Source organism: Geotrypetes seraphini, chromosome 4 (assembly GCF_902459505.1).
Source record: "Geotrypetes seraphini chromosome 4, aGeoSer1.1, whole genome shotgun sequence".
NCBI lineage: Eukaryota > Metazoa > Chordata > Amphibia > Gymnophiona > Dermophiidae > Geotrypetes > Geotrypetes seraphini.
In genome coordinates this window covers 53,957,501-53,968,572 of record NC_047087.1, presented here as the reverse complement: position 1 = coordinate 53,968,572, position 11,072 = coordinate 53,957,501, and the positions used below count along the sequence as shown (strand labels likewise).

At 40.8% G+C, this 11,072-nt stretch overlaps 1 long non-coding RNA gene across 1 annotated transcript in view; it reads left to right on the top strand.

Annotated features, from left to right (window-relative positions):
- The first annotated feature begins 4,037 nt into the window (after nucleotides 1–4,037).
- Nucleotides 4,038–11,072, top strand: part of LOC117359898 — a 9,136-nt gene continuing 2,101 nt past the window's right edge. The window contains exon 1 of the long non-coding RNA XR_004539321.1: nucleotides 4,038–4,097. This is a non-coding gene — a long non-coding RNA (uncharacterized LOC117359898). The remainder of the gene's footprint in view (nucleotides 4,098–11,072) is intronic.

Below are 11,072 nucleotides of genomic sequence, written 5' to 3'. Positions count from 1 at the left end.
TTGGTTGGAGTACCCAAGTATACTCATATTACTCCTATTTTAAAAAGTCTTCATTGGTTACTGATTGAACAAAGAATAAAGTTCAAGATTATCTGTTTAGTCATTAAAGCACTTCATAAATTGATTTCACCTATTCTTGCCTCAAGTTTGGGACTGTATCAACCTACATGAGCACTTCATTTCTGCAGTCAAAACTTGCTTGCGATTCCTTCCTTTCGTGTGATTAGACTGGTGTCAGGTCAAAAGCGTGCCGGGACAAAGGCGCGCCCAGACAATTGAGCGCAGTGCGGAGGTGCGTGCCGCTCAAAATTACTGTTTTTAGGGCTCCGACAAGGGAGGCGTGGGGGGGAACCCCCCACTTTACTTAATAGACATTGCGCCGCGTTGTGGGGGCGTTGTGGGGAGTGTGGGGGGTTGTAACCCCCCACATTTTACTGAAAACTTTACTTTTTCCCTGTTTTTAGGGAAAAAGTTAAGTTTACAGTAAAATGTGGAGGGTTACAACCCCCCATAACGCCGGCGCGATGTCTATTAAGTAAAGTGAGGGGGTTCCCCAACAAAACCCCCCATCGGAGCCCCTAAAAACAGTAATTTTGAGTGACGCACACCTCCGCGCTGCGCTCAATTGTCCGGGCGCGCCTTTGTCTTTCGCGCCGTTGTCTATGAACCGATTAGACTAGATGTGCATTGGAATTCTGTATTCATAATAATGAGTCCCATGCTCTGGAATAAGTTACCAACATTCTGACATCAGATGACATCTTTCCTTAATCTTTCTTTTTTTTATTTTTAAATGGAGTTCTTTTCTTTTTTAAAAAAAATTCTTGATTCATTTTCAATATTTTCAATAAGTGCAATACAAATTAAATACATTTTATATTTAAGACATCACTTAATACTCTTTCAAGAAACAAATCAATCTATATCCCTCCTCCCACCCCATCCCCTAACTATTATACATTTTTAATTTAATAATCAAATCTTCAAAAAGCTCATTATGATATACATTTCATATCCATAAGAGATAATAAGCACTAATAAATAAACCCATACATTAATTTTACAAGAATTCAGAGAATCATTTAAAAATAAATCCACCCTCCCTCCCTCTCCATGACATCTTCCCCTCCGTTTAAGAAAGAGCTTAAGACAGTTCTGTTTGAAGAGTTTTATGATAGTGTAGGTTAATGACCAGTTTATGTATGAGTTCAGCATGGGTATATGATCTGGTGGTTAGCTTACGAATGAGCCCGAGTCTTGATTATTTTAATATATGTGTATTTTTACTAGAAAAGTAAAACTTTGAATTATGTTATTTTGTATTGTTTAATCATTGTGTATATTTTTATGTGCCAAAACACTGAATGGAGAGGGATATAAATTTGATAAATATAATAAATGGCCTTCTTAGCATTTAGGCCCTCTTTTACAAAGGTGCGCTAAGCGTTTTAGTGGGGATTTAGTGCACGCGTAACTGCTAACATGTCCATAGGATAACATGCATGCGTTAGCATTTAGCATGTGTTTAGCGTGCGCTAAAAACCTTAGCGCACCTTTGTAAAAGAGGGGGTAAATGGGTTCCTTTGTTAGGTACAGTCTTGAAAAGAGGAGAAAGTGCAAAAAAAAAAAAAAAAACCTTGTTATTTCTTAAATCTGATGAAATTCTCGGAACACAGATCTCATTAATCTCATTAATATTTTGCTTACATTGTAGTAAGCTAAATGCGTTAAGGGCAAACAATGCATTATTTTGCTATTTTACATCTTAAATGGCAAAAATCCTGCATTGTTCCCTTAGTGCACATTAATAACTATCTTTCCAAGTGAATCACAGATAACCTTTAAAGTAATTTGACTTTGACTTACAAAACAAAAACAGAACAATTATTTCTTGCTAATTTCACAGTGTATTTCATGATGTACAGATTAAAGTCTGCATCTTTTGGAAGAGATTATATCAAGGATATCTTATCCCATTGTGAACAGCTGTAGTCAGCTTCAGTTGAATAAATGTTTATTTTAGGCGCACTGAAGTTTTTTTTGTGGTGGGGTGAGTGGAGGTTAGTTTAGTACATAATATTAGAACTTATAGGTCTCCACAGAACATCAATTCATCTTTGGCTTGTGAATCAACTGGAATTCAGCTTTCGGGTTCAAAGCCTTAGTAGTATTATCAGTTTGGAACTGAACGAACGGATTAAAACCTGACATCATCTCTCTTCCCAGCAGGATACACCACTTTTTTCATTAGAATCTTTGAGCCTGAGATCATACGCAAGGAAAGATTAAAAACAAATATGAATTTAATCAAGGGATTCTGTTTTCCTGGTGTGGGAACAGGAACATGCTGACATAAATAGAGGGCCAAGCAGTAGGGTGTCTGAACCAAATCAAAGACGGTGTGCTTACCACTAACTGCTCAGTCGATCCATATCATAACAACAACAAAAAAGAAAAACAATTATTTATTCTTTTTGATGTTGCAGTTCAGAAGCAACCTCCTTCTTTATAGACAACAAGGTCAAAGTTAAACTACTGTTTGAGTTTTGGGGTTGGGGGGGTTCTTCATTTCAGACCTTTTTGCAAGGGGAAACTAAATGTTACTAGGTGCAGGGGGACCTACAGCAATGATACAGGATATATGTGTGAAAATTAGCAGTCATTTCATATGGGGAATTAGATCTAAAAATACATGCTAACACAATAATGGCTTTAGTATTGTAGAAAATACGATCATTGCAAACCTATAAATAAGTGTGTGAGAAAGGGAAGGGGGCAGCAGAGGGCAGAGGTATCAACCCTATGTTGTCTATTAAGATGTTAAATGTGCAATATGTCAATATTGTAATTAGCATACTATGCTATAAAACAGAATGCTAGGAATGATAAAGAAGGGGATCACGAACAGATCGGAGAAGATTATCATACCGCTGTACCGGGCCATGGTGCGCCCTCACCTGGAGTACTGCGTTCAGCACTGGTCGCCGTACATGAAGAAGGACATGGTACTACTCGAAAGGGTCCAGAGAAGAGCGACTAAAATGGTTAAGGGGCTGGAGGAGTTGCCATACAGCGAGATTGAGAGGGGACATGATCGAAACATTCAAGGTACTGAAGGGAATAGACTTAGTAGATAAGGACAGGTTGTTCACCCTCTCCAAGGTAGGGAGAACGAGAGGGCACTCTCTAAAATTGAAAGGGGATAGATTCCGTACGAACTTAAGGAAGTTCTTCTTCAACCAGAGAGTGGTAGAAAACTGGAATAGGGGAAAACACCCTCCAGGGATTCAAGACCAAGTTCAACAAGTTCCTGCTGAACCGGAATGTACGCAGGTAGGGCTAGTCTCAGGGCGCTGGTCTTTGCTGGGCACAATGGACCACTGGTCTGACCCAGCAGCAGCAATTCTTATGTTCTTATGTATATACTGTTATTTTCAATATCTTTTCTGCTAAAATTGTCTCATGCCTATGTCCAAATTAACCTTGCTATACACCGCTGGATGTATTTCTTCAAACGATAGTAAATAAATCCACAAACTGTACTATTGTGACAAACCCAGCACCAGCACTAGTTCGGTCCCTAATAGGATCGGGTGCAGAAGAGCTGATCAGATTGATTCTGGCGCTCAACTTGAGGCTGACCTCCCTTGCCCCTATGATCAGAGCAGTAGTGATCTGGAGCAGAGGCAGGCAGACTGGCAACAGCAGCCTCCGGGCTTTAGGGCAGTTAGAGAAGCCACAAGGAATATAGCTGCATTAGATAAACCCAGGCAGAGAAAAGCTGCTTTAGAGCCAAAGCCCATCCCCCGCTATAGGCTGAAGGGGATTGGCTCTGAGCTGTTTAAAAGCAGGCTGAGACAAGCAGGAGGAGGAGGAGCGAGTGACCAGGGTGAGTCACTCCCACAGCCCAAGGCAGGTGAGGAGCTGTGAAGCAGAGCAGGAGAGACAACCGTGCCAAATTGGCCCATGCAGGATTTGGAAGAAATCCTTCCCACTTCAAACTTCCAGATTCCAGACCGTGTGGAAAGCATGGAGGTACAAGTAGCTGGCCCTATGCTAGAGAGCCAGACAGAATGTATGGAAACTGAATGAAGAAAGTGAGTAACTGGGAAACCATTAGTGGTTTGTGGGTTTTTTTTCCCTTTTGCCTATGTTTTTCTGCTGTGCAAACAAGCCTGAAGAATGTGAGATAGGTTTGGGCTTTATGAGTATTTTTTTGGGTTGAAGAATAATACTTACCTGAATCCTAAACTATTGGATGGATTTAAAGTTAAGTTTGGGAACAAGAAGCTCAAGTTAGAACATTTAAGTTTGTGTTTTGAACTTTGGGGAATCCTGCTGTGGCTCCCGTTCCTGAGGAGCTAATTAGCTTATCTCTCTCAGCTGGTTTGTTTTGCCTTCATGAGGGAGCTGAGGAAAAGCTGAACTGTTGCAAGAGTGTGCTGTGGCTATATTGCCTAAAGAGTTTTGGTTTAATTTGGATTTACAGCAAAGGTTTATTTCAAACTTTATTTGGCTGCTGAAATCTGCTGTTACATGCCTTTGATATTCATGCTGAGAGAAAGTTTGAATTGTGAGTGAACACTAGTGTAAAGCAATCCTGAGTCAGAACACATGATTCCAGGAATAACCAACTACAGGAGATTGTGGTTTTGTTAAAGCTTTATTTTTACAATTGACTTTATTTTTGAATGAAATGCAAAAGTGATTTTTGTTTTATGTTGCATCTTTTTGACCGCTGGGTCAGAATAAACATCATATTCTTTCTTAAGAACTTGGTTTGACTGGTGATATTTTGAAACCCTTTGCTTGCCTTGTCTCTCCGAAGCCTAGGCAGTTGCCTAGTGCTACCTTGAAAAGTCCTGAAGGTACCCCTGGTTAGAGGGGACACGCCAGAATCCTTGTGTTTGTCACACGACAGCCCGACGCTGCGGAGGGTTTGTGACACTATGTAATGCCTGTCTGACTATTACTATGTAACTCATTCGTCCAAGTATTATGTACTTTACCCTGTAACCCATTTTGAGCTCTCTGATGAGAAAGAGATGTAAAACAAATTAAATAAATAAATAAGGATCGTATCTGTAGGTAGCTAGTTCTCATCTGTGGCATAGCATACCTATCAAATTGAGGTCATGTATTAATTTAAAGGATTTTAAGCAGAAATTCAGAAAAACTTCCCTAGTCACCGCTGATTTTTTTGGGCACTAAATTTACTATCAGGCCCTAACTGGCTAACACAATCACGATGCCAGCTACGGAAGCCTAAACTTTTGTCACATAGACTACCTTCTTCACACGGCCTGGCCGCCCTTAGTAGGCCTGCTCTTAGTATCAGAAGCTAAGCAAGGGTGGGTCTGGCTAGTATCTGGGTGGGAGACAACCTGGGAATACCAGGTGCTGTAGGCTGATGGGCCTCATGTTGGGCAGCAGCGACATAGGGGAGCCACACACTGCACAGGAGAAGTCACTGGCAAACCACTCCTATACTCTGCTGTAAAACATCACAGGGTAGATTTCTCACTGTGCACATTTGCCATGAGTCAGTGGCCAACTTGTGTATGCCTTTCAGCGCTATATAAGAACATAAGAAGTTGCCACCACTGGGTCAGACCAGAGGTCCATCGCGCCCAGCGGTCCGCTCCCGCGGCGGCCCATCAGGTCTGTGACCTGTGAAGTGGTTCCTGACCATTTCTGTAACCTACCTCTACATCTATCTATAACCCTCAATCCCCTCATCCTTTAGGAACCTATCTAAACCTTCCTTGAAGTGTGCTTTGGCCTATCACAAGTGCGTTCCATGTGTCCACCACCCTCTGGGTAAAAAAGAACTTCCTCACATTTGTTCTAAACCTGTCCCCTCTCAATTTCTCCAAGTGACCCCTTGTACTTGTGGTTCCCCACAGTCTGAAGAATCTGTCACTGTCCACCTTCTCTATGCCCCTCAGGATTTTGAAGGTTTCTATCATGTCTCCTCTAAGTCTCCGCTTTTCCAGGGAGAATAGCCCCAGCATTTTCAACCTGTCAGCGTATGAAAAGTTTTCCATACCATTTACCATTTAAGTGATTAAATGGTAAATGCTGTTGTAGAAGGACTGAGCTTGAGACAGACTAAAGTATGACACAGGATTGTTTCTCATGGTTATCTGTGAGGACGGGAACGGTGATGAATTTTGTCACCATGTCATTCTCTACATAAAATATCAACAAGGCAACACAGGAACATAAATGTTTCTATAGCAGCATTTGAATGTCAATAACATGTTCAGATAAGTGGCCTATAAATTGAATTTTGATACCTAATAGAAGCAACTATTTATGAATTTTTTAAGACTGCTGAATTTGCACACTAGAATTGTTTAGGAGGAGGAGGAAGACCAGTGATTATACTGTGCTTTCCTTCAGTTGATTTACATGCATTTAGAAACCGGTCTGAGGTCCTTTCTCCTCAATACGAATGATGCCTGATACAACTGTACAAATTTTCAGGCAACAGATTAAGTAGAATATTTTTCTGCAACAATTAATTGAACAGTATTTGATTCCGAATTCCATTTTTTGGCTCAATTGATATTGTAAACTACAATTTTTATATAACTACAATTTGTATTAGTTTGTTATGAAATGGCAAGATAAGACGTTTATGTGCGTGAACATAAATGGTTATAGAAACCTAGACATCTATTTCTCCTGAAGCAGTCATAGATCTCAATATTCTTTACTAGTTTGTTTTCAGAGGGGATAACAGCTACTGGGAGATGAAGGAGATGGCTTTCCCTAAACCATCTAGTGCTGCTCAATAAGAGCACTTGTCTGAAACCTGGCTATCCAGGGTAGCAGGTCTAACTCTTGAGGTCCATCTTTATGGACATAGATGTTCATTTCCCTTCTGAAATGGAGAAAAAAAACATCCATGGACTAATATTTAGACTGTGGGATGCAGGCTGGCTAGCACTGACCATAGATATTCAATGCCGGGCTGTTTCCGTTGACCAGGGGGTTTTTGGTCACTAAAATGTGAACTGGCTAAGACAATATTCAGTGCTGACCAGTTTAGTTTATAGCAGCCAAAGATAGGACTGCAATTTATGTGGCCCGATTTGTCCACTAAACTTTGCCTCTCAGTGCTGAAAATTGCCAGTTATCGCATCATATAGCCCGTTAATCTTTAGCTGCTAACTGCGAATATTCAGCAGAGATAACTGGTGATCTTGCATTTTAACCAGTTAAGTGCTATTTAACCAGTCAGCACGCTTTTAGCCAGTTAAATAACGCTGAATATCTGGCTAGTTTTAGGCCCACTCTAGTCCCATTAAAAATACACCAAGACCACATTCCCTCACCCTTGTTCTCCTGTTTTAAATATCCAGCTTTTGTAAAATCAGACTTGGATGTCTATGCATGAGAGATGTTCAGCTTTAAGGATATTCAAAATATGAATGACACTTCTAAAATAAGTACCTTAGCGAATATTTCCTTCTTTACTAAACTTACTTTGAAATTGTCTAATTATTTGCATTCTTTATAATTGTTTGCATATTCTCAGTTTGGTTTATAGGAATTTACCCAATACTGAGTCTCTTCTCACTGCTATGGTAAGAAGTAAAAAAATAAATAAAGTGAGAGCAGCTAAACGATGCTAAATGATCCACCAATTTGGTATATCAACAGCCTTCAATTCAGTGAACCATCATCTGTTCCAGTTAAAGCTGAGTAAGACTGGGTTCTTTAGGCATTTTAGGCCAAATTATGTAAACAACGTTGAAAGCTAGGTGCCTAACTTAATTGCATTAATTGGCTTTAATTGGTGCAGTAACTGAATGCACCATTTAAAACTGATTAAATACACATTAAAAAAACTAGGTGTCACCGGAATTGCACCTGAAGCATGGCACCTAGTGGCTCCTAAGATCAAAGTAGACATGTTTAGGTGCAGAGATGATCTTAGGCGTCACTTGGCATAAATCTCTAAAACACTTAGGGCTCCTTTTACCAAGGTGCGCTAGCGTTTTTAGTGTGCGCTGCATTGCCCTGCATACCCTGCGCTATGCGCCAAAAACTAACGCCAGCTCTATGCTAGAATTGGCATCTAGTGTGCATGGCAATTTAGCATGCGCTAAATGCGCGCTACAACCGCTAGCACGGCTTAGTAAAAGGAGCCCTTGGGCGCCAGAAATGTAGGCCCTTAAAACCCTCACCTACGTTACTGGCGCCTGTTTTTTCTTATGTGCCAGTAACCGTAATTTTGTTAACGGCATTGGCCATGTGGCACAATGGTTAAAGCTACAGCCTCAGCCCCCTGGGGTTGTGGGTTCAAACTCGCACTGCTCCTTGTGACCCTGGGCAAGTCACTTCATCCCCCCATTGCCCCAGGTACGTTAGATAGATTGTGAGCTCTCCGGGACAGACAGGGAAAATGCTTGAGAAACCTGAATAAATTAATGTTAGCCATTCTGAGCTCCCTTGGGAGAACAGTATAGAAAATTGAATAAATAGTGTGAAAGGTTTCAACCTCTGATAACCAGAGCTGGTATTGTGACATCATAATGCCTCCTTCTACCAATGCCTAAGAGTCAGCCTCATCAGTGATGTCACAATAGCTTGGCTGTCCTATACTTAGCTCACTTTTACTACATTTTAATTTCTAGAGTGGTGCAGTGGTTAAAGCTACAGCCTCAGCACCCTGGGGTTGTGGGTTCAAACCCACGTTGTTCCTTGTGACCATGGGCAAGTCACTTAATCCCCCCATTGCCCCAGGTACATTAGACAGATTGTGAGCTCTCCAGGACAGACAGGGAAAAATGCTTTGAGTACCTGAATAAATTCATGTAAACCGTTCTGAGCTCTCCTGGGAGAATGGTATTGAAAATTAAATACATAAATAAAGTTTACAGAATCCAGGCCTTTATTCTTTGAGAGAGGTGAATAACTCTGTTCTTATGCCGATGATATCTTTATTCTAGTTGCTGTTTAATGTGACCTAGATCACACTATTTTTAAGTCATGGTAGTTTTATTGTATTTTCAAGATGATGTATAAAGGGTTGCATATTCATATTTAGAATAATGACAACTGAAGAACCGTTAACAAAGCTTGGCAACTAGTATTTTCTCACAATGTTCACATTATACATTCAATATATTGGTCCTATCATCCCAAAAAAGTGGTTGTTGCACTTTTTCAAATATAAAGAAATGTATACAGAAGATTGAAGGTTGGACATCAACTTATCCATTACAGTTAAATATATGTAAAACTAAGGCCCTCTTTTACTAAAGTGCATTAACCGATTAGCCGCGCTAAACGCTAATGCGTGCATGTTAGTCTATGGACACCTTAGTGTTTAGCGCACGCTAATTCGATTAGTGCACTCTAATCGGTTAGCGCACCTTAGTAAAAGAGGGGATAAAGTTCTTTGATTTGATTGTTCTTCTGATTCTGTGCCAGCATTCTTTCCTTTGAAGCTGTATTAATCTTTGCCTGTAGAAAAAACATCAAAGATTTTGGGGGGGGGGATATTAGATACTTCTCTATCTAAGGGACCTCAGATAAATAATCTGTTTAGTAAAGTTTCTCCTATTTCTATGAAGACTTTTTTGAACTATTGGTGCAAATGCAGATACTCTCAGTCTATTGCAATGTGTGTTATATTCTGAAATTGCTATTAGAACACTTCCTATCCCCCCCCCCACCAGCGCAGTCACGCAGAAAAAAATTTGAAGACTGACAACAACACCCAGAAAGAAAAACAGAGAGCAGATCAGAACACACCTTCTGAGTTCACTTGCAGAAGAAAAAAATTAAGAGGGAGCTGCTCTCCATTGCATAAGAGGAGGAGTTTAGAGATTTAAAGTGATACCCTTCTGCAGATTCATGACTAGTGGAACGCAACAACTAACGTATGGAATCCCATGTCTTCGCTAAAGAATTCAATCATAACTATATACATCTTTAGTGTTGGCAGTCATCAGGTACAAAAGGAAAAAATTTACTAATCAGTCACTTTTTCTCTTTAGATCCAAATTATATGCACTTTACTTCTCTGTCCTCTCTCCCTAGCCAGTAGTCTCTCTCGGGGCAACTTTGGCGAGAGAAACAGGATAAAGCTTGTTCTTTTTCTTTCCACTCTTTTTCAATTATTAGGGTTACCAGATGTCCGGATTTACCCGGACATGTCCTCTTTTTAGAGGACTCTTCAGGCGTCTGGACAGGTTTTCCCAGCAGTTTGTCCAGGTTTTGAAAACCATTGAGCGCAGGGTCGCGTCTGGAGGGCATCTGTGCCTGCGCGGACATGATGCGATGATGTCATACACACGCATGTATGTGACTTCATCACATTGCATCTTTGCAGACACAGATGCCCTCCAGACATGGCCCTGAAGAGATGAGGTTTGTGTGGGGCCGGGGTTGGGAGGCAGGGTTGTGGGTGTAACGGGGCAGGGCCACGCATCCTCTTTTTCTTAGAAAAAATCTGGTAACTCTACCAATTATCAGTATCTATGCTCAATCCATTATCCTCTGTCCTCACCCAGGAACCAATAAGAGTCTCCCTCAGTACCCTGGGCTTTGGCAGGAGAAACAGGATCAACTAAAAGCCAGGAATCTCTATCCCACTCTCCTATTATAATCCACCCTCCCACCCCCATCAGGGAACAATGGAACTTCTACTCCTCCCACTATGTCTATCCATTTCAGCATAGTTTCAGTGACCCTCTGAAAAATCTACTATCTCTGTTTTTATGGCAGAGGCAATTTTCAGGGGGGGGGGGGTTAACACTTATGTATGTTTACCTCAGTGGTAGACTCTTGCTTCTCTATCATACTCCTGCTTGTAAATCAAGCCAGAATTTTCTCACCCTCACAGCTTTCTCCTTGTATGTGCCAGCACAGAGGGATGGATTAAACCTCTGTCTTCTCCTATGTACTTCACCAATTAAAACGCAAGGAAGATTCTTCTCAAGACAAGTGAGGAAAGCATGAATCATGATATTCTATCCAAACCGTGTGTGTATGTTTGTGTCTACAGATTCAGATGTCAATATATACCTGTTATGTTCGTGTGCAGGTGCTGT